The sequence below is a fragment of the Anas platyrhynchos genome, chromosome 2 (assembly GCF_047663525.1).
Source record: "Anas platyrhynchos isolate ZD024472 breed Pekin duck chromosome 2, IASCAAS_PekinDuck_T2T, whole genome shotgun sequence".
NCBI classification, from domain to species: domain Eukaryota; kingdom Metazoa; phylum Chordata; class Aves; order Anseriformes; family Anatidae; genus Anas; species Anas platyrhynchos.
This window is the reverse complement of record NC_092588.1, coordinates 81125861-81153613: the sequence shown is the minus strand read 5'-3', so window position 1 is coordinate 81153613 and position 27753 is coordinate 81125861. Positions and strand designations below refer to the sequence as shown.

Sequence of the window (27753 nt, the reverse complement as noted above, 5' to 3'; positions counted from 1 at the left end):
AGAGCCAGCGCAGATTGCGGGAGGTGGGATGAAGAAGGGAGGGAAAAAAAAAAAATAAATACCCGAAGGCTTACGGTGGGCTAGCAAGGGAGGCGAGGAGACGATAAAGGTCAAACCTAAGGCCGGGGAGAGGCGCTGGGAGGCGAGGAGCGCAAAGCCGCACTTGGGGCGACATTTGCCGTGCGTCTTGCGGGGACCGAGCGCAGCTCAGCCGCCCGGGGCTCCTTTTTTTTTTTGGGTGCAAACGGTGCCGGCAGGCAGCCGCCACCCCGTCCTGCGACCCCTTTCTTCCAGCCCTCGGCGGCCGGGGATCCCCGCGCCCCCTGCCCGCCGCACTCGTCCCCGCGGGGGGACCCGGAGCCGCTCGGGGGGCTGGAAAAAAGGGGGGTCGGCAGGGCAGGACCCCCCCCTGAGCCCCTCGCAGAGCCCGTCCCGCTCCGAGCACCCCAGCCCCGGGGCGGCGGCTCCGGCATCCGCAGCGCTGGGGGTGCGGGTGTGTGTGTCCGTGTGTCCGTGTGTCTGTGTGTGTGTGCATGCGGGTGTGCGCCTGCCGGGGAGGCAGGCAGGGAGGGAGGAGTTTGCCTTTTTTTTTTTTTTTCTTTCCCTCCCATCCCTCTCCCCCTCCCTCCTCTCTCCCTCTCTCTCTCTCTCTCTCTCTTTTTTTTTTTTTTTTTTTTTTTTTTTATTAATCAGGAGCACTGAATGGAAACCAATCAGATGGAGAGCCCCCTCGGCTCGGGCTGCCTGCATGCTGGAGTTAAAAAGTGCTGCCGGCCGAGCGGCAGCCCCAGAGAGAGGCGGGCGGGCTGAGCGCCGCCGAGCAGGGGCCGGGGAGCCGCCGCCGCTGCGTGCCGGTAAGGAGCGGGGGCTCCGCGCAACTTTCCGCCCTCTCCTGCCAGCCGCCTTCCCCTTTTTCCTGCCCTTTCCCTGCGCTTATTGGGAATGCTAATTCAAGGATTTGGGGGGTGGGGAGGGGGGGAGCACTTATGCTGCAAAGTTGCATGTAGGGTGGCGAGGGGCTCCTACCCCCCCCCCCCCCATCCTCCATCCTAACCCCAACCCTCCATCCCCATCCCAGTCCTACATCCCCAACCCAATCGTCCATCCCAACCCCAGCCCTCCATCCCAGCCCCGGGGCTGTGCCGGGTGGGCTGGAGGCGGGCGGGGGGCACGGCGCTGTCACCGCAAGCCGGCCGAAGGGATGCGGCGTGTCCCCGCTAGGCAGCGAGGGGCTGGGGGCGAGGGAAGGTGGGGAGGGCAGGAGGAGGGTGGCTTGCCTTTGGAACAATGGTGGGAACGGTAAAAACAAGAATAAGAGCACGAATAACGCCGGGAGAGGAGATGCGGTAGAAGAACTTAAAAAATTAAAAGAGAAAAAAAAAAAAAAAAGAAAAAGAAAAAGAAAAAACTGTCCTGGCTTTTTGGCACCGCCGAGTCGCAGGGAAATGGATACAGGGCAACCCCCCCCTCTCCTCCCCGGATCGGAAGCAAAAGGCGAGGCAAAGTGCGGAGCTGAACGGGGAGCCCGGCTGAAGCGAGGCGCTCCCTCGGTGCGAGGAAGGGGCCGAGGGGGCAGATGTGGGGACGCTGCCGGCACCCACAAACGTGAATGCCTGCCTTCAGCTGAGGAAGGCACGGGCTGGGGAGCGCTGGAGCTGGGGGAAGAGAGCGGGTAGGCGTAGCGGCGTTTTACAGGAGAGAAGTTGGATAATTACAGAAAGAAAGTGCTGAATCTGGTTGTTGTCAGTGTTTCTAAGGAGCTGGCAACATGCTTGGTGTGTCAGATAGATTGAACTGTTTCTATATTCATGTGCATGCAACACCCACATGCACGCACCCCGGCACACGGTGCGGATACTCTCTGCGTGTATTCTCGTGCAGAAGGTTGAGCCAAGAGATAAGCAGTAGCGGTAGAGGTCAGTGGCTGTGGGAAGAAGTCCTGTCACTGCTGCAATAAAATCCATATTTTATGGCGAGTTAAACGCAGTACTTTGTAAGTGCAAGTGGATGGTCACCTAAGTAACTCCTGATGACATTCAAGGATCAAGAAGCTTAATGACCAAAATTACTCCCAGCATGATGGCACAGCTGCTACTTTTATACAAATCCAGAGGCTGGGGCATCTTTTTCCTTCTACTTCTGCACGATGTGAGGTTTCAAAGTTCGCTTAGCACTGCACGGGGAGGCTGTGCAGCAAAAATTACTTGCCGAGCATAAGGTCAGTCCTCTCTCTGATTGACCCTTCTTCTGGCACAGCCGGAGCACAGGAGAAAGCTGTGCCCATCTCCCTGGGAATCGGCGAGGGCAGCACACATGTCCACATGTGCACTTCACGGGCTGTGTGCGCAAACACATGTGCAAGGAGAAAGGCACGACCAAGAGCAAGGTTATTTTCTTTGCCTTTTGTAATAGGGCCGTGTGTAATAGCACCCAGGAAATAAAATAGTTCGGGGGGAAATAAAATTGCTCGAACGTGCAGACCTCTTTGGTTTTAAGCAAAATAGGCATAATTCTCCCAGTCAAGATAAAGGCTTATCTCATGTATGTGCTGGGCTGCAATCTCTATTACGCAGCCAGTTCTGTGCAGAAGTGCTTGCATATTACTTAAAGCATTCCATAAAATTGATTAACATCTGTTCCTGAGCAATATAATGCCATGGGTAATGGTGCATCCCTATTCATTTCTTTTATTTTTTTTCTTTTTTTTTTCCTTTTTTTTTTTTTTCCTAATTCCTGTTTAAAGGTAATAAGTTTGCATGTCACAGGAGAGCCTGGTCGGGCTTGGAGACTTGTGATCAAGATCAAGTAGATTCCTTTATCATGGATATATACAGTTTTAGAGGCCTGGCAGCAATGGCACAATTGGATAGCTCCTTTAAACAGCCCAAACATGCTAATAAAGACCGCAGGGCTGAATCCCTTTTTCCTCTCCTCTCCTCTCAGATGTTATCTGACACGGCACCGGTAAATATATAATCTCATATGCTTCTGGCTTTCAGCTGCACCATAATCTTTCTGGACATATTTCTAGTGGCTTGCAGTTGACTTTTGAGGTGGAGGAGGCAGGGGGGCAGGCAGCCAGTCCTTGCAGAGCAATGTAATCAGAGGCAGCAATACATTTTTTATTTTTATTTTTTTTATTATTTTTTTTTCAAGGAAAGTGGCATTGATTCAGTCCTGTTGTAGTTCTCTGCAATTATCCTTTGCAGCCGTTTAAGGACCTGGCAAACTGGGGTCCCCATGGGGACTTATTAGTCCCTCTAGGTATTTTAGCTTTCACACCAGTTCACAGCTCTTACATATTGCCATGCCAGCACTCCAAAGAGCACATTTATAGACATGGTCGTCATTTTCCAACCAAGTTGTTCTGCTAGAAATATGCATCTTAACTTCTGACTCCTTTCTCCCTCCCTCCCTTGCACAGCTTTCCCCTGCAAGCAGTAACCTGCCGCTCAAGGCAGCCTTCCCTTTCACAAAGTTTGCGTTTTGCCATCTGCTGTTTCAAAAATATTTAGCTGAGAGACTTCCTTGAAAGCAAAACACATGCATTAAAAAAAAAATGCTTCCTCCCCCCGGCTCCTTTCTGCTGAAGATCTCGAACTCAATGTTAACTTGGTGGAAGTTGTGCTCATGCCTGTGCTGCTCCCCAGCCGAGATCCGACCTGAGCTCCTCTGCTCGGCAACCCAAGGGCACGCAGGGTCCCTCAGCCAGGATCGTCCCCCCTCGGGTCTGCTCCATGATTTTGGCTTTGGCTGAAGATTTCAGCACACTGACCTGCTAGGTGTTGTAGACTCCAAAAATTGGGGTTGGGAAGGAATCGCTGTTGGGTTTCCAGCAGGTGCCCGTGCTTTTTGCAGTGGATAAACAGATCCGGAGGGCATCGTCATTTCTCTGCAGTTAAATGGTGGCATCCATCTCTTGCTTAACTTTTTAGCATGCTGCCTGCCCTTCGTTGACTACTTTTAAACTCTGCTCAGTTGCTAGTGCAGTCTCGTAGCAGTATGGCTCAAGATGGGCAGGAAATTGCTTATGGATCTCCTTGGAAATGGTGGCTAATTACTGGAATGAAAGGTAGCTGAAATCTATAAGAACGAGTGGGTAAAATCCGCTGGAAACAGCAGGCCCCACTGCGATGGTGCCTCATCCTGCATAATGGTTGCAATTCCTCTGGTGGCTCCGCTGCAATTATACCAGAATAAAACAGAATTGGTTTTCAGTATCTTTTGATTATTGTGCACGTGCGGGAAATGCCACAGAGAGGCCCCGCGTTGGGAGCTAGGTGTCAGGGAGACTTCTTCATTAACCCCTTCAAGACACCGCTAGCCGCAGCAACCGTGCTGCTTTCTTCAAAGGCTTGGAGTCATTGGGGGGTTTGCTTCTTTCTGCTTTGTTTCTAAATAATTACTTCGGTTCCCAACTCTCAGAAACAAGGCAGATAACCGTAGCTGTGGTTATCCTCACCTCCGCCGGGGGCCAAATCTGGCTCCTTTCCAACAGAAACCTCAGAGGCGAGCCCCCCATCAGCAGACGGCTCCGCATGCTGCCGAACCCAATCTCTTCCGTGGACTCTATGCGGGGTTCAAGTTGCAGCCTAAGTGCCCGAATGTGCTCTGGTGGAGATAAAATCCGGCAGCAGCTGGCTTGCTGGTGCTGCTTGCTTAGTCATGGCAGCCCTTTCCAAGGGGGCTGGAGAAATGAGGAGAGGTGTCCTGACATCCCGGCTCCTTTCGTTCGGGATGGGGAGAGAAGAGATGCAGCAGGGACATTTAGCGTTATTAAACTCAGCTGCTTTCTGTCTCTGCTTGCTTAACAAAAGGTACAGGGCAGATCAGCAGTCCCTGTTTGAGTTTTAAAAACACCCTTGAAGAATGCATAATAAATGCAAAACACCAGCAGCCTTATGCTAACCAGGGAAGTGACAGAAAAAGTCATCCTCTCCGGGTCGCGTTGTGAGTGACACTGCAGGAGAGCTAGGTGGAGAAAGTGCTGCATAAAAGTGTTTTTTAAGTCAGGGTTTTTCTGAGTGCTCCTCCTCACATCGGTGTGGGTTCTTCTTGCTGTACACCTCACCCTAGGAGCTTCTCTCACCCTTCCCAAACGACTGCCCCATACTTGCTGGGGGTCCATCCAGCCTCAGGCTCCCTGGCTTCCCTAGGGCACTGCTGTGTGTCCCAATCCTCATAGCCCACCAGCAGCTTCCCCTCCCTAATTCAGGCAGCCTTCTCCAGCCTTGCACTCGTGACCATCCCCGGTACTTACTCCAGGTGTGGCCGGCTGCCAACATTGTCTCTCACTTTAGTTATTTTCCTGGCTGTGTGCTTGGCGTTGAAAGGCCCGGACAAATATTGTGAATATTTGTATTTATGCTTTTGTTTGTTAACAGGGGCATTCCCTGAAGAAATCAGGATAACTGTAGTTCAGGACTCTTTTTAGATCAATATGAATTAATGTGGCTGGTCAGTACGTCCCGTCCCATGGAGCTGCCCTCCCCTCTCAGTATTTCCCTCTTCTGAAGCAAATCAGAACAGTTTTCCCGAGGCTGCAGCCCCCTTATAGCAGCAAGGGGCAATGCTGGTGGGGGAAAATGACTGTGCCTTTGTGGTGGGGAGCCCATGGGCCCTGCCAGCATGGAAAAGGTGCATTTGGCATCGGGTTCCCCAGGAGTTGGACCCCCAAAAAGAAGCTGGAAGCGATGCAGTGGTTGCTTAACTGTGACGGTGCCGGAGCTCTCAAAACTGCTGAGACATTCACCATTGCACTGACAGGGCTTCATCTCACCCCAGCCACGAGAAGCAGTCCCTGTGCCATCCTCTCCAACAAGCACACATGCAAAGAGCAGACACTTCCCTCTGGTTGCGCTCAGGAACGGTGCCAACCTTGCTATGCTTTAAGTAACCTGCTCAATAACGGCATCATTCTGGCATTGCGGGCAGATATTTTATGGATTAATTAGCCTGCCTTGCCAGGATACACATATATATTTCTATATATTCAGAAAGTGCTCGGTCATAGCCAGAATGTGACTATTTGATTTGATTTGCAACATAAACACCCATCGCGTCCCCACAGCCCTTCCCTGATGACACACCGCAGCACACAGAGGAGAGCACTTTATGAATGGGATCGGGTCCGTCCTATCTGGGTACCTTAATTCCTCCCAGCTAAACTAATTCCATTATCTTGCTGTAATGTTTACAGCCTCCTGCAAGATAATAGCTAGTGTTTCTTTCCCACTTCTGCATCTAATCACGGAACCAGAGCAGGAGCACCTAGGAGAAGGGTCAGCAGGAACTGGAAATTAGCACGGAAATTAAACACAAGTCGTTTCCCCAGGTACTGCAAGTGCGTACTGGTCTGGGTGTGAGACAGAGCTGCCTTCTCCCTAACTGCTGCCTCTCAATTGTCAGCAAATAGCTCCTATAAGCAGAAAGGCTGCTCAAACAACACCGTCATTAGCTTCCAGCCCAGCTTTGGTGGGACCAGGCTCAAAGAAATACTTGCCTCTAATGGTAACCTCGCAATGGGTCCTCAAAGGAGGTGGGAATCCAGGTCTGTTCTGCATGTGGAACAGGCAGCTGGTGGGAGACCACATGCCCCTGGGGGTCCCAGCAGGATGAGGACACTGAGTAGCACAGGGACTGACCTCTGCGCTGATGCTCTCACCCAAGGGAAAGCCCTCTCGCTTAGAAGGAAACCCACGTGTCCTCTTCCCCCCCCAGTTCCACTACATTAACAAAAATAACAATTAAAAGCACGGTTGCTTTAAGTTTTGCCCTAAGCATTCAGGTGAAAACAGCTTCCTTGCTGAATTGATTCTCTTTGAGTGCTTGGTGGTTTGTAACTTTAGGGTGTCATTAGCCTGGCAATCATTATTTGACAAAAGCATCTTCACGGACAAAAAGAAAGCGAAATAGCTTATGGTATCATGTCACAAAAATAGCACGTTACCATTGTGAGATGCTGTGTGGATGTCTGGTGGTCTTGCTCCACACAAGGGACAAGGCGTCGTCGATCTACATGGGGCCTTCACTCAGAAGCTATTTGAGTATTTCAGCGTCTCTAAAAATACACGTCTTCACCACGCAGCCCCCCGAGAGGCTGGCCTCTGCAGCTGGCCCTGTTTTACGGAGGGGGGAAGCAGAGCACAGCGGAGGTGAGTGGCTCGCCCAAGGTCATGCCAGGAGTCAGCAGCACAGCAGGGATGCTGAACCAGGATCTACAGCGAGTGCAGCTTGCAGTCAACCCTCCCGCCTCTCTGCTGCTCACTCAAGTCGTTGGAGCTGATCAAAGAATGGCTGGGGAAAAAAAAATCAGATTTGGGTCTCTTTTTTCATCCAGAAGAAAGCCAATTATTTTTCTCAAGGACTCCTTGCAGCCGCTTTGACGCTCTCTTCCCAAAGGACTTTCTGGATGTCTTTTGCTTGTTTGTTCAGTCGTGTTCTGCGCCGAGGGGAAGGGGGAGGCCGGGTAGCTCTGGAGCAGTCTGGGACAAGACTGAATATTTCATCCTCGGGGGACAGTAATCTGAGCTGTCCCTAAGCAAGGTGGAGATGACCTTCCTCTCCGCGTTGGCCTGGTTGGAGCAGCCACAGACTTTCTTTGCCATTCCCTGCCTTGTCCATTCCCACCTACTTATGTGTGTGAGACAGGAGGGGATAACGAAGTCTCATAAAAAGCTGCTTCTTCTGCATGCTGCTGCCTGTGGCTTGGGGCAGCCAGAGGTCACGCTCCTCTCTCTTCTTCACCTCTGTGCCTGTAGGAATTCATTTCAAAGCACCCCTGCTTTGTAAACATCTAAGGAGCAGTATTCCTAGCGCATAGCTATGAAGGTGAGCCCAAGGAAAGCTACCTGAATAAGGACATGGCGTGCACCAACACCCCTGCCTTGGGTATTGATCCTGGAGTAAATAAATAGAGGGAGAGGCAGGAAGACATGCACACAAAAAAGACGCCTTGAATTTGCAAGTTATATGGTGGGGTCAGATCCAAAGAGCACCAGGCTCTGAGCTGCATGCAACCCACTGTGCCCTAATGCTTTTGGAGCAGGCCTTACAAACCGAGCGGCCACTGTAAGGATTCAAGAGAGCCTATTTCCTCATTTTCGCACTGCGAAGAGTGCTCTGGGAGATCACAGAGCAGGAATATATGGAGTTAGAATCCCTTTCAGAGAGCAAATTCCTTTTGTGAAATTGGTGCTCAATTTAGCTGTCACTGCTGAAAGGGAAAAAGATGCAGAAGCAACTTTTAAGTCCACCAGCCACATCCCTTTAAGCAATCTGTGCTGTGCCAACCAGTTTTATAAAACTCTGTATTTCATCTAAACTCCATTTAAGTCTAAATAATATGAATGTCCTGCTACTGTACTTCCCTTCTCACTGCTGATAATTGCCAAGTTATTTCTGCTATAAACAAGGCAGTGCTCTTCTCTCTCTCTGCCTTATCATACCTGGTCCCAGAGCAGAAAGCTGTTAAGGACATGTTTACTTTGAAACATACCACCACGCTGCACTGAAGTCCACAAGACTGTTTGAATTCCTGAGTGCCTTCCTGGATCGAGATGTCAGGATCTTGCAAGGCAGTGTTTATAACTCCGCGATTAATTCAGTGCTGACCAAAGGGTGACCTCTGAAAATTTGTAAACTTGGTGTCCCTGAACAGAAGATGAGGAAAAGTAGGGGTGGAAACCACTGAGTGGGGAATGATCATCATTTCCCACTGAACCCCTTCAGTAAGTAATATGGCCCTGGCTGGTTAGCACAGCATGGAGCTGGGTTCCCTGCTGTGCTGCTGCTTCCACCGGTGGCTAGGGGAAGTCAGGGAGGGATGCCAAGCAGGGCTGCTGAATGTGGCAGGAGCATCTTTCTTTTGCATGAGTGTTGCACCTCTAAAGCCAACACTTAGCTCAAACTCTTCCTTCAGGTGCCCGTGCCTTCAGGTTGTCTGTGCTTAAGAGAACGTGCATGCACATCTGAAGCGAAAATGCTGGCCCAGTGCATCTTATTTATGAATATTTACAGCCATCAGCACAATTCCACAGACAATCTAATCTCAAGCAGCTTTGAAATTCAGCGCATTTCAGAGCAGCGTTTCCCGTCAGAAACAGAACTGCGCGCTCTGATTTGTAGAAAGGATTTCTCTTCCTCTTAACAAAAAAAAAAAAAAAAAAAAAAAAGCTCCCACTTTTCTCAGCACAGAATTTATATTGTTATTAAATGAAATGTATTATCATATTTTAACATTTTAGGCTGTCTTTTACAGGATTTCTAAAACGGCTCCCCATTAATCTCCTGCAATCCATTTGACAGATATCTCAAAGCTACTTGATATCACAGCTACTTTAAGGTATGATAGAGTTTTCCTTAGCAACAGGTTGTAATTTCAGCCAGCCTGGTAAATGTGAGGTCAGAAGCTGGTTGTCGCAAACCTAGGAGATTAAAATATACTGCACATCTTTGCTTCCTCTTGAAATACCATCCTGCATCTTGGAGGAGCAAAAGTAAATGCCGGGGTTACCGGGGGACAGCTTTTGTCCACTTGGAATGGCTCGTTTAATTAAGCATATTTTGTGTTTATTACAGAGGCATTCACGTTTGGCCAAACTGGCGTTAAAAGCAGCCTTCACGTGGTTCAGGCACTTCAGATGCAGATTTAGTTTCGAGCCCTCACCCCAGCAAGTATCAGTTACCTCTCCGGGTCACCGGGGACGGAGCTGCTGGAGCAGCAGTGTTGCCTGAAGAGGGAAAGGGATTTGTAGCAGCCCTCCTGACCCCAGCAGGCATCTGAGCTGCAGGAGACAACCAGAAAACTTTCTCCTGGAAGCTGAACCTAGGAACCGTGGGCACATAGACTGGAGGGCTACCAGAGGCCACAGCTTCAGTAAGTGGTTGGCCGGGGCCAGGTCAGCGTGATCCAAAACACTGGGGGTGTTTTGTTAACTCCCAAACTTAGTGGAGTTGGCTATGGTGGTGACAGAAGGCAGTATATTATGGCTGTGGCAACAGTTTTCAGCTCTGTGAATGGTGAGGTGAGCATGTGGAGGAGACGCTCAGCCAGCTGCTGCATAAAGTCCCATTCTTCACCTCCTTTGAAGGGGAAATGGACGAAGGTTTGTTGGTTTTTTTATATGTACCACTGATGGTAGTGTAAGACTCATGTTTATTCCAGCTCTGTTTATGGGATGTGCTGCGTAAAGGGTGATGAGGACGTATTTCCAGGCACCACCCAACTTCCTATCTTCTCCTTCCCTTCCCTATTTGTGTTCTTCTCTTGGATTGTTTCATGCTCATCTGTAGTTTTATAACAAAACGATCCTTCGCCCAGCTCTCTGCATGTTGCCTCTGGGAAGACAAGACACATCAGGAAGCCAAAAGTTCAGGAGACATCAATGCGTTGGAAGTAGGTCTCTATCCTCACACGTTGTGTCACGGGGCTGGGTGAGCTTGCCCTGCACCTGCTGGTGTACCAATTGGGCTGTGACCGTCCGAGCGGAGCGGGGCCCAAGCAGGATTCAGCTGCAAGCTGGGATGGGATGAATTATTGTAAATAACTGAGCTGAGCCATTCAAAATAAGTTGCTAATGTAAGCAAGATTAACTTGATGTGCTGCCTGAAATGAGATATTAGAGATGATAGGGAGAGAGAGAAAACTTTTCATTTAGATGGAAACAGGACTGATTAATTAAGCAGTAACGAACAAGAAAGCTTGCCTTGAATTACTATGAGGCTTGCAGTGCTAATTTAACACAAAGTACAGCTCCCAATTTGTTATTAAATTAAAATGGCTTTTAAAATTGTTTACTTTTTTTTTTTCTTATCTGCTTCTGTGTGGCAAAATGATTATTCTGGCTAGTTAGAGAAACCAATCAGAGCAACAGAAAGTGCAGGTTGAAGGGGGAAAAGATTGTCCTGTTGTGTAATTAAGAAATATACACTAATATCCACGACATCATGAAATAAGCACTTCAAAGTAGCATGTGTGCTCTGTGTTGCATATTAAACTAAACAATTAGCATGCTAACAAGCTGCTCTGGACATACAGGGAGAAAGCATCACACTTAAGGATGTAACTGCTTTTTGCTTCTTTTTTTTTTTTTTTTGAGTCTAAAGATCTGTTCACCTGACTGACAAGTATTGATAAGGAGTAGAGAAGAAACGTTTCTCTTTCTTCTGCCTTTCCTCTTTCTTGTGATTTTCAGAATAGTTTTAATTTGGCAGACTTTGTGGTTACCCCGTACAAGGGAACTTTTGCTACCCCTATCAAAGTGTGTGATGGAAATGTGAAACACCGTGTGTGAGAGATTATGTGAAACAACAAGGGGAAGAACCTTCCAGTGACTTTGCTTTCTCAATCTCAGACAAGTTTTACTCTGACAGGAATGATTCCATGTAATTTATCATAGGATAGCTCAACAGTAGCAATTTGTCATCCATTGTGATGTAATTTGATGGGTTCATTTCTTAAGTGAATTATGGATTATGGATTACCTCTGTATATCAACAACAGAGCCGTATCTTCTATGTAAATATTCCCTCAACTTTTTCTTCCTCTTCCAATCCATTTTCCGTCATACAGAGATGGCTTCTCTTCCATCTAATCTTTCTACTAATAAGGTGTTTAATAATTGAGCAGCCTAAAAAATGAGCATATTTCAAAGGAGTTGGTATCAATAGTAGTATAAGAGCCTCGGGCTACAAAAATGTGGATGAAGCTACCAAAGTTTTAGAGTCAGGATCCCAACTGTCTTTGTGCTTCAGGCAGCTATTTTATTAAAGTTGGTATTAAACAACACCGCCTAGGGTCTGATTAACAATTTATGACTTCCTAAGAAGGATTAGCACAAGCCTATCATTTTTATATTTAAATCTTAATTTGCATCTAAGAGAAACCTTACCCAGGTTTACATTTTCATTATTTATTATTTTTATTATTACCATTGCTGGTTCAGAAACATTGCTTGTGTGAGCACCAGTTTGTTGTACTGATCTTTTCGTGCCTCATCCCCTCACACACGTCAGAGGAAGAGCTGGCCTCCTGTGTCATGTGATGGGTCTCATCTTGCAAAATGATGGATTTTGCCTCTTGCTGGGCTCATTTGCTTTTCACTGCTTTTCCTGAAGTCCATTGGGATGGAAGGGATTGGCACTTGGTAGAGTTAGGCTGAGATCTGCAAGCCTAAGAGCTGAACGTTGTCCAGCTAATGCTACGTTAGAGGGTGAAATCCAGAGATACACGACTGAGGCTTGCCTGACATACCTTCTCAGAGAGAAGAATTTTCTTTTTTGACATTTATCTGATGCAACTAGTTGTATCTCTTTCTCAGTGATGTTTTTTGATGAGCCTCTCTGCCCTGCTTATTAGGTTACTGCTGGGCAGCCTCTGCTGGGAGAGAAGGCAGGGGGTGATCCTGCTGCTGTGTTCTGGGAAGCAGTGGAGCAGGAGCTGTCGATTTCTGCTGTAACAGAGGCAGCCCAGGAAGGAGGATGCCACCAGGTGGAAGGGAGTACATACCAGTATCTCTGCTGGCCAGACTTTGCTCACAAAGGCAGGCCAAAGACATGCACCTTAGTGGAACACAGTGGAATTCACTCCACCGCAGGCGAGGCTATTCTTATTTATTTATTTATTTTAATGTTCAAAGAGAAAATAACAACAGCAGTCTGTTCTGTTATCTTTCTATTTTCAAATTGACCTAATGTTCCCTTTGACTTTTTCCTCTCCAGGTTCAGCTGCTTCAGGAAATTGTATGGCATATCTTCTTCTTTTTCTTTTTTTTCTTTTTTTTCCCCCTCTGTTTATTTCCATTTCTGTTACTCTTCAGCGGACTTAACACTCATTTCACCAAGGGTTAGATGTGGTGGTCATAGCCTGTAGAGCTAAGGGAAAAGATTGTCAACTAGGGGCTACGAGCTCCACTGGTTCACAGCAAGGAAGAAGTGATTCTTGTCCTCTTGAGTTTCCCTAGTCAGTAAGACACTAAAAGGCTCAAAAGAAATGCTGATTATTTAAGCATCTTCATTGCTTTATTTGAACTCTCAACATCTCCATGGCTTTTCATTTAATCGATAGCTTAGTTTTTGTCTTGGACTCAAGGGCTTTAAGCTTTAAAATACTGGAGTCATAATCTGAAAAGTGCTGGTTCTTCAGAGCAAAAACAAGCACTAACACATTCAGAGGAAGATCTCTCATATGCCTGGCTTTTCAGGTTGTGACAAACTAACTTTCAGTTTTAGGGCTGTATTCACATTTCAAGGTGTTAGGAGAAGTGCAATCAGAACATTTTCCTATGGCGCTTGCATTCAGCATGTGCTTGTGGGCCATTACTGTCAGTGGGATTTAAGCAAATGCTCTAAAGATTGTGCTGAATCAGGGACTAAGCAGTATCTGTGAGGAGTAAGTCCCTTAGATTCGGGATTAGTGACACTCAAGGTTTCTATCCTTCATTTCTGGCTGAAATTTTAACTAGTCACATTCTCAGTCCAAAGAGGACAAATGAATCTTATGCCTTTGACTTCTGGGGAGCTGTAATCATAAACACGAACTGAAAAACTGGTCCAAGAAAGCAAAAGAAAATCCATAAAAAAATATCAACAGTGGACATGCCCAGGAACAGAGAGCAGTGAGCTCCCTTCACTCTCTCCCATGAAAAATCCTCAACCATGCAGCCCAAGAGCAGAAGCAATGTCATGGGACTTCTGTGGGCAGTGACACAGCAAACAGCATGAGCAAACAGTTCATACTTAATCTGTGAAATTAATTATTTATCCAAAGTATTCTACAACTACATATTATTATTTATTGGTCTTACATTAGTCCCCACAGTTCTTAATTGCATGAAGCACTGCACTAACCTAATAGAGTCCCAGCTGGCAAATATGTTCGGAGAAATCAGTCTTGGTTGTAGGAGTATTTGACCAAACTGTGGCTAGCTTTGCAGCAAATCATATTAGAACAGAGTGGCTAAGTGAGTTCTACCCTGTTATAGATGTGTAAATTAAACGTGTCAAATATGCTTTTGTCCAATTAAAGCACATTTATTAAAAAAAAAAAAAAAAAAAAAAAGAAAGAAAGAGCTGAATGCTTAGTATATCATTTATATATATTATATATATTATGTGCTTAGTATATGTGAACCCTGTAATCACTGGAATGATTTCAAAGTCTTCTGTGCATAGAGTTTTCAGGTAAGATCAATGTGATTTTTACTCACAAAGACGGCTTCTTGGTTCCCGTACATGAATCAGACATGAAAAAAATGCAAGACATTGAAAGTAACACACAATAATATCTTACATGAAGAAGCCTCAGTGGTCTTCTGGACAAATTCTGCCCTGTTTCACACATCTTTCTACTGTATTCACAGATGGAACTGTGTCCAGAAAAAAAAAAGAAAAAAAAAAGAAAAAAAAGAAAAAAAAAAAGCCCTTTGCTGTTTTATTTTGTTAATCGTCATTCCCCAGAGTGTATAAAACCCTATTTCATTCCTGTTGTCTGTGTGCACAGTCTGAATTAGACAGTAAAATGTCCAACCTCAGTCAGTAGGTATTTTATGGGTATACTGGGTTGCTTTCCACAGTAACAAAGTTTTGTGGGAAATGTTGACTTTGCTCTATGTCAATCTGCAGTAGAATGGCACAGTTTGCAGTCACAGACATGGTGTTTGGGTCAAAAGAACTGCTAGATGAAAAAAAAAAAAAAAAAAAAAAAAAGGGAATGTTTCTTTTATACACCTCTCTAAATGTCTACTTTTAGATGCTGATTACTAATGAAGTTCTACCACACACCAGTGCACTTAAATTTTTCTCATGTGGATGTCATTTCCAGGAGAACATGTGGTTATCAGCCTGTGGTGGAGTGTCAGCTGGCCTGAATCCAAACCATAAAGTCAAATACCTTCAGACAATGAAGGTGTTTGGAGACTTGAACAGACGTCCATGTTGTGCAAGTGATTTCATCTTGACATGAATGAATGAATGAATGAATGAATGAGGGAAATGCATGAAGTAGGTGACCTCTTAACATCTCCTCCTACCTTATTTTCTGAATCTCTTCAGAATGAGCATGGAGACAGCCCTGCATCCACACCCCAGCTTTAAATGGGTTACCGATACCCAGCTCTGCACTTTGCAGATTGAGTCTTTCTGCTGCTTCAAACCAGCTCTGAAATGTGTCCCTTCAGGTTAGCTTGCATAAACATAAAACCCCAAATTAGCATTGCAAGCAGTCATTGCCCTCAAAAACCAGTAGTTTGGCTGTGTTCAGTACATATTTACCATCTGCTAATGCATTTAAAAAGACCAAAAAAAACCCAAACCAATCTGGGCCAAGTCCTTAATTTGAGTAAATCCACGTGTATCTCAAGTAACTTTAAGGAACTGTCATCACCTTTACTATCTGATGAATTAGCCTCTGTGACTACAAGGCAGTGGATGCTTTGGAGCACTTGTGCTATGTGCTGCTTCTGCCTGACTGAACGGATGCCAAAGGCAGGAGTACATTTTCATGGAGGCAGCCTTCTGGTGGCTGTCTGCTGTGCAGAACAGGGTGCATACCTTCAAACTGCAAGCTTTCTGTCCTCCCGAGTGCTTGGCTCTGGACACAACTCACATACCTTGCAATATAAATACTCAGCTTTGCTTTCTAAGCTCTAACCCTGACCATGCAAAGCCAGAAGCATGGATGCTATGCTAAAAATAGGAGGCTGAACCCTAGGTCCTGCAGAAATGATCTCTTTAAAAGCCCTAAGCAAAGAGAGAAAAGGATGCGGAAGCATCTCTTACCAGAAGGGAAATTTTGATTGTGCGATTTTACCTCTATTAGGAAAAACAAAACAAAACAACAACAAACAGTTCTTTTGGGCACAGGAGTTTGCATTTTGACCTGTGTTCTGCTCAGGATGAGGAGCGTGTGACAGCCTGGCTCATGGTGCACGATTACCATGCAGGCCACTGGCACTTGAAAACAAAACAGGACTGTCAAGGAAAGAAATGTAAGATGAGACTGGTGGACCATATTAAATGGATTTATAAAGAATGTATTTCTTTCTAACAGCCTTTAAAATGCTTTCTTGCCTCTCTTTCTCTCTCTTTCTTTTTCCTTCCTTCCTTCCTTCCTTCCTTCCTTCCTTCCTTCCTTCCTTCCTTCCTTCCTTCCTTCCTTCCTTCCTTCCTTCCTTCCTTCCTTCCTTCCTTCCTTCCTTCCTTCCTTCAAAAAGAAAGAGAGACTGATAGCATTTGTCCTTTCCCCTCAGTGCTGTGGTTTAGTAGATGCCTCTGGGAGAGGGCTACATGGGAACAGCACAGAACACTCTCCAAAAGCTTTTAACTAATGCTATTTGAAAAACATAATTCAGTGACAGTGTTTAAAAGGCCTTGCAAGAGAAATTTTGCGTCTTCACTTCGCGGCTCACCCTCACATACCTGTCTCTTCCAATAAAACTATTACTCTGCCACTGGGAGCACCTGGCTTGCTGGCTGGTATCACACATCTTTCAGTATGTTCATATCAACATAGCTGGGATACCTCGGAGGATTGGCAAGCAAATGGGTTTTGAAAGCCCTCTACCTTCAAGGCCCCTGCTCAAAACCCAGCTAGAACAGATGCCAGCAGTCAAAACACCATCAGTACCACCTAATGGCTCTTCAGAGGACTGTGTAAGCAAAACACGTAGTTTCATTCCCTTTCATAGAGGGAAAATAAATAGTGGGGGTTGTATTAACAGCATAATCTCTTGAGACCTTCAGTGGCACTGGCCCATGAGCCAGTGGCAGAAGTGGCAGGGAGAGCAGCACTGGTAGCCAGCAGCCAGGCACGGTCCCTGCAGAACAGGTGTGAGGCTCCTTGTCGAGCTGCAGAACCTTTCTTTGCTGCTGTTTATCCACTATCTGTTCTCTGGATAAATAAAGGTCTTCAGCCTCCACAGCTGTCAAGTGTCTACACTGCAGAAGGACTGCATCAGTAACAAGATTGAAAAAAAAAAAAAGAAAAAGAATAAATGCTCATCCCAGAGTAACTCATCTGCCATGGAGTCAGGCAAAGAAAGAATTCCTGAACCTCTGGATCCCTGTACAACGCACTGAGTTACTCAGAGAGGCCATAGCTTTTGTTTTCTCATATCTTCAGAGAGCTACGGGCAGGGCAGCCTCTTATCTCAGGATGGAATTAACTTTTCGCACACTCCAGTCATGCAGTGAAAGATCTGCAGTGATATACCCGATACATTCTGGACACGTGCTTAAATTTTAAAACCTTGACTTGTGATATCTCCTGTGATGGAGGGGCAACAGAAAAGAGGGGACCGCATACATCCACAGTATTGCAACTACCCACTAGAGAATAGTTTCTGAAAAGGAACCAGATAACTTAAGCTTGAAGTATCGGTGTCCTTCTTTTCATAATTCTTACTCATGCTGAGTTCAATTTTTTTTTTTTTTTTTACAGAGTATTGTATCACTAGCTTTTAAGGTCTTTGTACCCTGGAGCAGATCATTTGCTCAATTACAGTGGAGAAGTTATTTCATGAAGCCAGTGATAACTCACTTAGATAGGAGTTTGCAGACCTGCACACTGGGGTTTGCAGAACCTGTATTTATGCTTTGTAGATGTGCACCTTAACAGAAACATAAGCTTGCAAAAGAGACCATGTGGCAAACGTTCATAAACAGAATGGGTTTTATCCTCTTAGGAATAGATGTATACGAATCTAAAATGCATATAGCTGTTCATCTCACACAGACACCTCTTTCTTCCACTGAAGTCTAGGTTAGACATGAAATTCAGCCTGAAGTCTAATTTCATAAGACAGCCAAATCAGTATACCTTCAAGGGAAAAACAAAACAGAAACATGAAAATTATAACACCTGAGGACATGATCTAGTTTTCTGTCATTTAGACAGTCTGGTCAAATGACAGGACCTACACTCGCTCTTATTTACATGGAAATGTTGCTCTTCCCTCTCCAGTGGAGAATCCTGGCAGCATTTTCAATGCAATCCCACTAGTTTGAGAAGCTGAGATTTTACCCGCAGATTTTAATGAAGTTGTTCTCAGCTGATGTGAGTGGTGGCAATGAATCAGACCCTTATATTTTAATTTTTGGTGGTGTTTGTTTCATTTCCAAATCCCCTGCATGCACCATTTCTTATTGTCCACTCATTTTTCTTTAAGCTCTGACTTGGTAAGATAAAGATATTATTATACAGGGATTTTAATTTTCCCTAAAAAAAAAGTAAAAATTCTAACTCTTGGATATAAAGAAAGCTTTGAAAGCATAAACTCTTCTGAGGGGAAAAGATAAAAGAATAATCATCTTAGCTATTTTCCAGTCAATCCAACTCAAGATTTATTTGGAGACGTGGGATTGGCAATACAGTTAATTTAATCGCAATAATTTATTACTTTCTCATTAACTAGTAATTTATTAAATCACCAGAAAACTTACCTCTCAGCTTTCTGGAGCAAGGCAGATTTCAGGGCTCCATCTCCCTGTTCCTGGGGTCTCACTGGCTTCATCCAGGAATAATATGGCAAAAGACATGCTGGCTCCTTGGTCGCAAGCAGCTAAATAAACCAGAAATGTATTAAGGAAAGGTGAATGGTAATGACTTAGCACTTACAGTGTTCCTTCGTGTCCAAGTGCTTCGCAAGCAGAAACTAATTACGATACATTCTGTAGTAATGGTTCAGAGAGATACTAAATTGTGTTCTTACTGTAATAAATGGCTGGGCTGGGGTGGGAAATCACTAGATTACATGACAGAAGGCAGCAGCTTTAGGACAATACCTGTGTAACCTCATGCACCCAGGTCCCTCACTGGAGACAGCACACATCTAGACTTCTGCACAAACACCTTGCTGTTTTTTTGGGGGGCGAGGTTTGCAGCTTGTCCATATTGTCCTTGCTTCAGCTCTACTGGTGCAAAAAGGCTGCAGGGCTGCCAGAACTTCTGCTGTTGTCTGTTCATGACCAGACACAGAAGAAGGGCTGGCAAAACACTTCTTAACTGCCACGGGTTTAAAGAAAGATGACTAACCCCTAAAGCATTTTCTGTTGAATATTGCAGAACAAGAAAGAAAAAAAAATCTCCTCTTTGCTGCTCTGCTGTAGCAGTCATCTTGTGTTTTCTCCTTGAAGTATGTGATGCCACAAAAAATTAATTACTTTAGCAAAAAGAAATAGGATTGTAGGGGAAAAAAAAGATTTGTAATATTATCCTGATTATAGCTACAGGTAAGAGATAATCTCCTGCTTTCGCTTGTGCAGGAAAAGATACTTTGTCTTAGGAACTTACTCAAAAAAATCCATTTTTTATGAGGTGTCTAGCTATAAAGAAAAGGAAAAGCATCATCTGTGGACTGCTGCATTTACTTATTTCTACAAAAACTTACAGGGAATAATTCACATTTTAATGTCTTGTAGCTTATTAGCTTCAGCCAATACCCCTTTCCAGGAATCCAGTTTGCTGCATGGTGGTGGCAAAAGCTCTGTAAGAGGCAAATTAATTGTGTAGGTTGTGCTTGTGCCTTGCTGAACTGAGCTCCCTCTGGACTCAGCGGGGCTGCCACAGAGCTGCTCCTCGGGACTGCCAGGACGCCGAGACTCAATCTCTTTAAAACAGAATCGTTCTGGATGAGAGGGAGCTATTAACCAACAAAGTTTGAGACATTAAATGAACTTTGGAAACGAGCAGCTCATTCTGTTGATTTGGCCAAGCTCCCACACAACTAAAGTTCATGGCATTTCTGAGCTTGCCCAGCACACATCATTGAAGGTAATTTTGGCTGAAGCGATCTTACGCGGCTTTTCCTTGGGAGGAATGGCATACAGACCAGCTTCCCTCTCCTCCTTCAGGCAGAAGAGTTCGTAAAAAGATATGTAGCTAATAAATGGCAGTGGTGGAAACCCTAGTTACTGGCAATGTTCAGGGTTATGGAACAACCCCCACCTCAACTTTAGTTTCTCAACATTAAAAATTTATAGTGAAATACCAGCCCTGTAAAATCCATTGATTACTTGTTCTAATGCAAGAGAGAGGGCATTTCTGAACCTCTTCAATGTTTATAATACAGATTTAATGACGGTGGATGCTGCCAGTTTCGTGGATGATAACAACCTGGGTTGTGTTCATTCGGCTGGTCAATGCGTAAGTGGCATTTGGTGGCGGTTTCCCCAGGCTAAGCTGATGAACACCTTTTTTCTCCTCTCAGCTTTCTAAAAATTAAGTGTAATTCAACCCTTGTGAAACTTAGCCTGCAGATTACAAGACAGCCATAATTTCAGTTGGTGCTGATTTAAAGAGGGGATTATTCTTTTGTAAGAAATGCAAAATAAAAATTTGTTCCTTTCTTTTCTCCTCAACCTACTCTACATTCAGTAAATCCTATAAGGAGAATTCTGAAAGCAATTTTTACAGGTTTTAAAATGCAATTTTACAACAGACAGACATGGTCATCCCTTCCCCTCTTCCTCACCGCCCCCCCCTTTTTTTTTGGCAAAACCTTCGTATCACTTTGACCTAAGCTTTCATGGTTAGTAAAGCACCAAAAACATGGAAGATATAAGATTATTGGTAGAGTTCGCATAGCCCATGAGGTATTTAACTAGAAGAGAGAGTTTATTTTCTAAAATGCTGTCTTAAGAAAACAATAGCAAACAGAAGGTGTTTACACTCAGAAGACTAGGGTAAAGCATTTATCAGAAGAAAAGCAACAAGACAGGGCTGAAAACAAACAAAGAAAAAAAAATCCCCAGCTATCCAAATAGGCTGTGGAAAATGGGAATGATTAAAAAAAAAGTCTCTGATCAAAAAAACATCTGCATGCTAATCCTGGTGTTTTCAAGTGGAACAACAGAGTAAGAAGAAAAAAAAAAAACACACATACATTTAAGAAGAAATATGAGAAGCAAACAAAAAATAATTATGAATGGAAAAAATACATGAACAAGTTAGAAAAATATACAGAAAGAAACAGATTGAATCTGCGTGTTCTTTCACAATGGAGCTTTTGCTGGTGTGACTGCATATTCAGCAGTGTGAATATTATAATTAAAGAATGTCAGCTCAAGCAAAATGTTTTAAAACCTTCCTGTTAATAAACAGATAAACTGCTTAAAAGTACTGATTATTTTAGGAAAAAGTGAAGTGCTGGATTTTCGTGCCTCGATTCCTTTCATCTGATACAACCCATTTAGATAGCAGATGTCTCTCCCAGGCGGTGTTTGATAGCAGTGCTGTTGATTTCGATACCAAGGTGATGAGAATATCTTCACGGGGCGGTTTGGCACCATGCCACAGATCCCAGCGCTTGCTGGTTCCTGTGCCAGGGTCCAGCGCTGCGCTGGGCAGGGGTCCCACCACAGCAGCCGAGCAGCACCAGCCCCGTGCCACCTCCGGGCTGATGAACGCTGCCTATCAGCAGGATGAATTAGGCACCGTGCGGAGCGGTGCTGGGGCAGCAGCTGGGAGGGCTGGGGGCTCTGCACGTTGCAGCCCGCTGCACAGCCCCGTGCTGCAGACAGAGTTTGACCCCCAGTGAGGGCAGGCAGCAAGCACTGAGTGCTGCTTTACGCCAGGCTTGGACCCCAGCAGGAGCTCAGGAGACAGCTCTCGAGCGCTGTCAAACCTGAGTGCTAGTTCAAGGCAAAGCTCCTTCTTCTCTGGTGTTTGGAAAAAAAAATCTCATTGAATTGCAACTAAACTTGCTGCTGCTTCTTGTAACAGCAAGACAAAGTCATCGGTATATTTAATAACAGTTGCAGTGGACTCCAGTTAGACCAGATGATCGCAATTCTGCAAATACATATGCATGGGTGTATTTTTAGGGACACAAGTAGTCTCAAGCACTTACATGTGTAGCCACTCTGAGAATTTTGCTTATCATTCAGAAAGGCTTAAGGAAGATCCTATCATTGCATGTAATGATCTTAGGGAAGATTGTTACAACATACCTTGAAAACAACTCCTTTTTAGGTCTCTTTAAGATACTGTTCCAGCACAAATAACTCAAAGTTGGTTGAACCGTGAAAAATGGCAGCTGAAAAATAACCGTTGCTGTATATATTCATCCTGGGCTCCCAGGAAAACATTTGTCATTTGGAAAGCCACTCTGAGCTTGTTTTTTCAGCACCCGAAAGCATCAGAACATCTTAAGATTTTTGTCAGGCTTCGCCAGTGAGACTGCGGTGCACTTGTCCTCCCCATTACAGCCACGCTCTGCTTGGTGAGCAAGACAGTTTACCTGAGGTGTCATTACAAAGTGGGAGAAAATTGTGATCATAAATCATCAATGTGAAAAATAAATGCAGCCGTTGGGATTGCGGGATTTCGGCCAAAGTTTTTGCCTTGCTATGAGCTATCCTGTAATCTAGCGCTAGCTTTCTGTCTTTCTCAGTTGCTGAAGTGCTGCTGCACGCTGCCAGGTTTCCAGAGGGTCACCATGGCAGTCAGACTGTCAACCCAACCCCGAAGAGCAAACAACAGCACAAGCAACAGTCTGGTTGTGAGTCTGTAAACATGACCTCATCCGTTTCAGAGAAATTTTAACTTTCTTCCCCATCCGAGGCGCAAACTTCCAGCTCCAAATGTTCAGACGTCAAAAACGCTAGACATTGTAAAATGTAATTTTGAAAAATGTGGAGTAATAAAACACATAGCCGCGGCCTTTGTGAGACAGATGAGTAGCTAATTTCGAGTCATTCAGAGACAAAACTGGATGCATTTCTCTTGCTGTATACATTCAGCTGTGCTGTCTATCAGAGCCTCGCAGAACACGACCAAACTTTGTAACGCGGCAGATGAGCAGGAAGGAGTCTGTCCCTCTGTGCTGCATGCCACAGGACCTGAGGCAGTATGAGGCACACCTAGACAACCAAAAGGCTTTGTGATTAGCAAACGGCACTTCAGGAGAGCGGCGTTTAATAGCGTTGATTCCCAATGTGATTTCATCCAGTTGTTGCCTCTTCGTGCTATAGCAGCTTTATGTTTTGCTGTCAGAGAATCATTCACCTCTGCGTTCGGGGTCAGCCTCTCTTCGCTGCACAGCCCAGCTATAACCGTGCAGTTGCTATTTCTCGCCGCACGTTATTTTGTTTTAGGCCACTTCATTGGAAATAGTTAATTGGCCTTGGTGCCTGACGGCAGGGAAAATAACGCTCTTAAACTGCGTTAAGCTCCCATAAATATTTCACTCCATGCTAATTTCCGTGCTTCCAGCTGAGCACTCAAAAGAAATAGAAATAAAAATAAAAAAAAAAAAAAAATAATAATAATAATAAAAAAAAAGGAAAACTTTGTATTTATTTATTTATTTTATTTGTCACACTAAGCACACGCCTAGGAAGCGGTGAGGTGCACGTAGCTTGCTGTAGCAGCAGCTTTGCGAAGCGTCTGCCACTCACCGAGACCCTTTTCCCCCTCCCGGCCGCCGGGAGCCCGCCCGAGGGGTCGGGGCCGTGCCGTGCCCGGCCGGGCCGGGCCGGGCCGTGCCTCAGCCGAGCCTGCAGCGACCTCAAGCGGGGGCTGCCGGCAGCCGGGGTCCAGCCTTGGGCTGTTCCCCCTTTCCAAATAGCTTGGTGAAGCACCCGTGCAGTTGAGTTGCGTTACTGGGGACTGTAAATGGGTTAAGGTGTCGGCTTAATGAACAAAAACTCTGCTACCAAAAAGCTCAGCCTCCAGACAGCTAGGTCACAAATATCAATCTTTAGCCTTAAATAAATCTGCTATTGTTAGTCCCTTTCCACGGCCTGACTCTATTTGCATTAGTGCAGGTTGTCACTGTTCCTCCAGTATAAATCTGTCCTCAGCCTAAACTCAGCCCTGGAAAGCTTATCCCAAAATAGGTGAATTCACAGACTGAGTCAAGCTTTTCTAGCATTTATTTATTTATTTAAATCACACTCTCTGCAGAGAATGTAAGTCAGGGCTTGGTCTAAAATGTCCTTTATTGTCCTGGTGCATCCCTGCTGTGTTTAGCAGCTGGCACAACTTAAAATAGCCTTCAGGCTACTCTAAATATTGCCGAATTTCCTGGGAGCATAGCACTAAAAGGAATCATTTGGGGCACTGAGTCTAGTTTTCCCATAATCACAAGTCTCTCCATAATAGACATCTAGTTTGCAGGAGTGCACAGCGCACTTCACCCTTTGCTACATCCTGTAGCCCACCTGAGACCCAGAGAACATGCAGAAGCAGCTTAAAAATGGCAAAACATTGCAGTAAGGGAAAGGAAGAGATCAAGGGTATGATCTGGCAGAAACTGAGTGAGGACTAGTGGTGTATGAGAAGGACTTAAAGCCACCTTTAACCTTACCTTTACTCCCCAAGCTGCTCTAAAGCCACTGCTTGGAATGAATCACGCTCCCCTGTGCTCCCTTTGTGCAACACCGACTTTGTAATCATTTCTAGAAGCACAAAGCATTGGCAGAAAGATTCGTGGCACTCATTTTAAAGCCCGAATGCTTTGCAGCTGCGTAGGAGTTTGTACCATATGGTTTCTGCTGGATCATGTAACGTCATACTGAGGAGCTGAGAGATGCATGATAAAATAGTTTCACTTGATAGTGGCCAAAAGCAAGATATTGCTCGTTGTGGTAATGTACTGCCCCAAGTCTTATTTCTTATGTCCCATCAATATATCCCCCTATAAAATACAGGCCTTTACAACAGGTGAACACTGCTCTACTATCGTTGTAATACACAAAAACAACAACTAAGGAATATATTGTCTCAAATTGGACCTTTTTTTTTTTCTTACTTTCTAATTACATTTCCACACTAAACTAAAACATAAAAAAACAAATGAGCAAAACCAGCAGAGTTAATATCTTGATTGCTTTTTAGGGCCCACTAAAAAGGATTGTAATCCTGTCAGTCATTCTGGTTTCTTTCGATGAATAATTAAAATTCTGAATGTGAAATAGACTCGGAAATGATTTTCAGGAGCCTGAATTTTATTTGCCACTCCTCACCCCTCCTGTTTTTTCCATTGTTTATTGGTTTGACAATTACAAGTTACTGCCCACCCAATAAATTTCTATGTGATACTGGACACTGTGGCAGGGCACCATGTTTCCCAAGAAAGGACTAATCTAAAAGCAATAATAATTGCTTTTCTTCAGAAGTCTAGCTGTTTTCAGTAGTCTGGAAAACCCTAGCTATGTCCTAATTTCCCAGTGCATCTACAATTCTGTGCTGCAGCTGAGCCAAAAGAGGCATATCATGTTTAAGAGCACTAATAAGAATATGTCCAAGAAAACAGTCTTATCGGGGCACACATAGTTGTTAGAACAAGTGATAGCAAGGGAAGGATCTTGAAATCTTCTCATGTATGAAGCACAGCAGGCAGAAGGTCTTACGGAAAGAGTCAAAAAATCTGCTAACAGTATCTACGACATGCAAAAATCCTGCCCCCGCTTCCATTTCCTCCTCTCCCTCACTCACATGCAATATGTTGCAAGGGTCCAAGTGTGAAAAAGCACCCATACACAGTTGCATGTAGGCAGCACAGAGATGCCTGTCATTTTTTCCTGCTGTGTATATTTATTTTTGATGGCCAAACATCATTATTTGTCTGTTATCATGGAATGAATTTTTGTACCTTGCACGTTACTGGTTGCCCCAAAATCTTGCAAAGGTATCAGAAATTAGGATATCACTTCAGATAGATAACAGGGACCTAATTTTACTTTTAATTTGAACTTAGTTTACCACCTTGCTTATATTACACTGAAAGCTTTTCTTATACATGTCCTAATATAGCCAATTTCTGGCAATCACCATTCATTCAAACAAAACCTTGTAAAAATCTACTTTACATAAGGATATGAATCATTTCTGACTTGTTGACTTCTGTAATAAAGCAACAGATCTTGCACCGCATTGTTTGTTGGGAGGGGAGGCAGTAGGCTGGTGGGATTTTGTTTGGAGCATTCTGACAAGCGTACAATGTTTCACGTGTTTCATGGGCTTGACTTGTCTTGCATATTTGTGCAACACTGTGGGATCAGCAGAGACAAACATCCTTTGTCAGGTCTCTGTGATTTATCAGTCCTCATTCACGTCTGTTGTAATTCCCGCTACCTTCTGCCCTTCGCAGTATGCTCCACAACACAAAGCTTTGTGGTCCACTCCCAGAGCGAATAAATACTGAGGAGAGGAAATGTTTTTTTCATGCAACATGAAACTGTTGTACTGCAGGAGCCACTGCAATACATAATTCTGCTAAACCCAATTTCAGTAACATCCAAAAGGGAACTGGAGATGTGTGTGGCCAGAAAAAATTGTCTGTGAATGAGAATGCTCTAAGGTCCCCACAGCTGCTTTTGGAAAGGCCGTAAACACCGCAGATCTTCAGAGTTCAGAGCAGTCTCTACTTCTACCAAACCAGGATCCCCACATGGAAGGCAGATCACCCCCACATCAGCCTGTTGCTGGGATCTGTGACCACTCCTTTACCCAGTGCTGGCCACCTTCAAAGGAGTGACACCAGTCTAGATCTGCCACCTGTTTGTTCTCATCCAACAAAATGGCTTTCATCCTATGTTCCACATATTGTCCTGGTGTTTGCATCGGGAGTTCAGATTCTGACTCAGGCTGAACTCTGCTGTATTAAAAATACCTGTGGCCTGGCAGTGTGATGATGCCCAGCCTTTTAATGCACCAGCTAGAAGAGACGGAAGAACACAGATGTAGCAAATGCCACTGCACAGTATGCTCTCTCCAGTTACCTGGAGGCGTTGTGCTGTACAAAAGCATAATGTCATCAAGCACTTGGGTGATTCAGCTCCTCCCCATCCTCAGTACTACCTTGTAAGAGGTATAATTGAGCTCTTTTTTCTGTTCTTTTCAGATATTTTTTTTTCTGTGTGTTTTTGTAAAGTCAAACAAATAGGAAAATTAATGACAGCACATGAGTGCACCACAGAATAATGCTACTTAAGGACTGCTGTGCCCTTGGCTCCAATTAACCTTAGTGTTCGTTATAGGTTGCATCCAGCTGCATCAATCACAGTTACTTTGGTTGGGGGAAAAATATAAAAAATCCATCATTATTGCAGCCACACACAGATAGATACATTATTTTCCTAAAGTATCATAATCCTCCACTTACCAAAGAGGGCCTGTGATAGCTGGGAGGAGATGAAACTCGATTTTCCTTCACATCTGCTTGATCCTTTCATATAATCAGCACCGCATGCACCAGGCAAGGTCACAAACTATGGCAATGTTCATCACAACATGCAATCTCCCCATTCTAGTGCCATTAACTGCTCAGCAACCTCTCCTTCTCCATCCCACTGTTTTTAATCTCCTAGAGCACTTCAGAGCAGGAATGGGAGAGCTCGCCTTGCAGACCCGTTTCCAAGATCGCTGTCACAGACCACACTTTGAGAAAGAGTCAGCAGTGAACCACTATCCCATTTGTTTCAGTGCAATAAGATAAAGAACATCACAGTGAGATTTAATTTCAGGTTTGCTGGCCAGCACCTGCATCTAGGAAGTAATTCTGACACCATCACTGTTATAGGACTGCAGTGTCTCTTCTGCGTAATATCCTGAAAGTTTGTAGACATCTGTAGCTGATCTAGAGGCAGTGGGACCAAAAGCATGGTTCATTTTCTTCCTTTTATTTTTTTTTAAAGGGTAGAAACTCAGTAATGCCCTCTGTTATGAAGGCAATTATCTGCAGAAAGATATGGTCAACTTTACACTGATTTTCTATTTGCTTAACCTGCATAGTATGGGCTGAAGTTTTGTTC

At 44.8% G+C, this 27753-nt stretch overlaps 1 protein-coding gene and 1 long non-coding RNA gene across 4 annotated transcripts in view; one reads left to right on the top strand and one right to left on the bottom strand.

The window, feature by feature from the left end:
• The first annotated feature begins 670 nt into the window (after window positions 1-670).
• The window catches only part of CDH6 (cadherin 6), a 105530-nt gene continuing 78447 nt past the window's right edge, over window positions 671-27753 (top strand). For both annotated transcript variants that reach the window (XM_072034997.1, XM_072034998.1), the window contains exon 1: window positions 671-854. The gene's annotated coding sequence lies outside the window, so the exon portion shown is untranslated. The remainder of the gene's footprint in view (window positions 855-27753) is intronic.
• Window positions 11762-27753, bottom strand: part of LOC106015951 (uncharacterized) — a 30078-nt gene continuing 14086 nt past the window's right edge. For both annotated transcript variants that reach the window (XR_011807756.1, XR_003495453.3), the window contains exons 2-3: window positions 18439-18557; window positions 11762-12873 (exon numbers count right to left, since the gene is read on the bottom strand). This is a non-coding gene — a long non-coding RNA (uncharacterized lncRNA). The remainder of the gene's footprint in view (window positions 12874-18438; window positions 18558-27753) is intronic.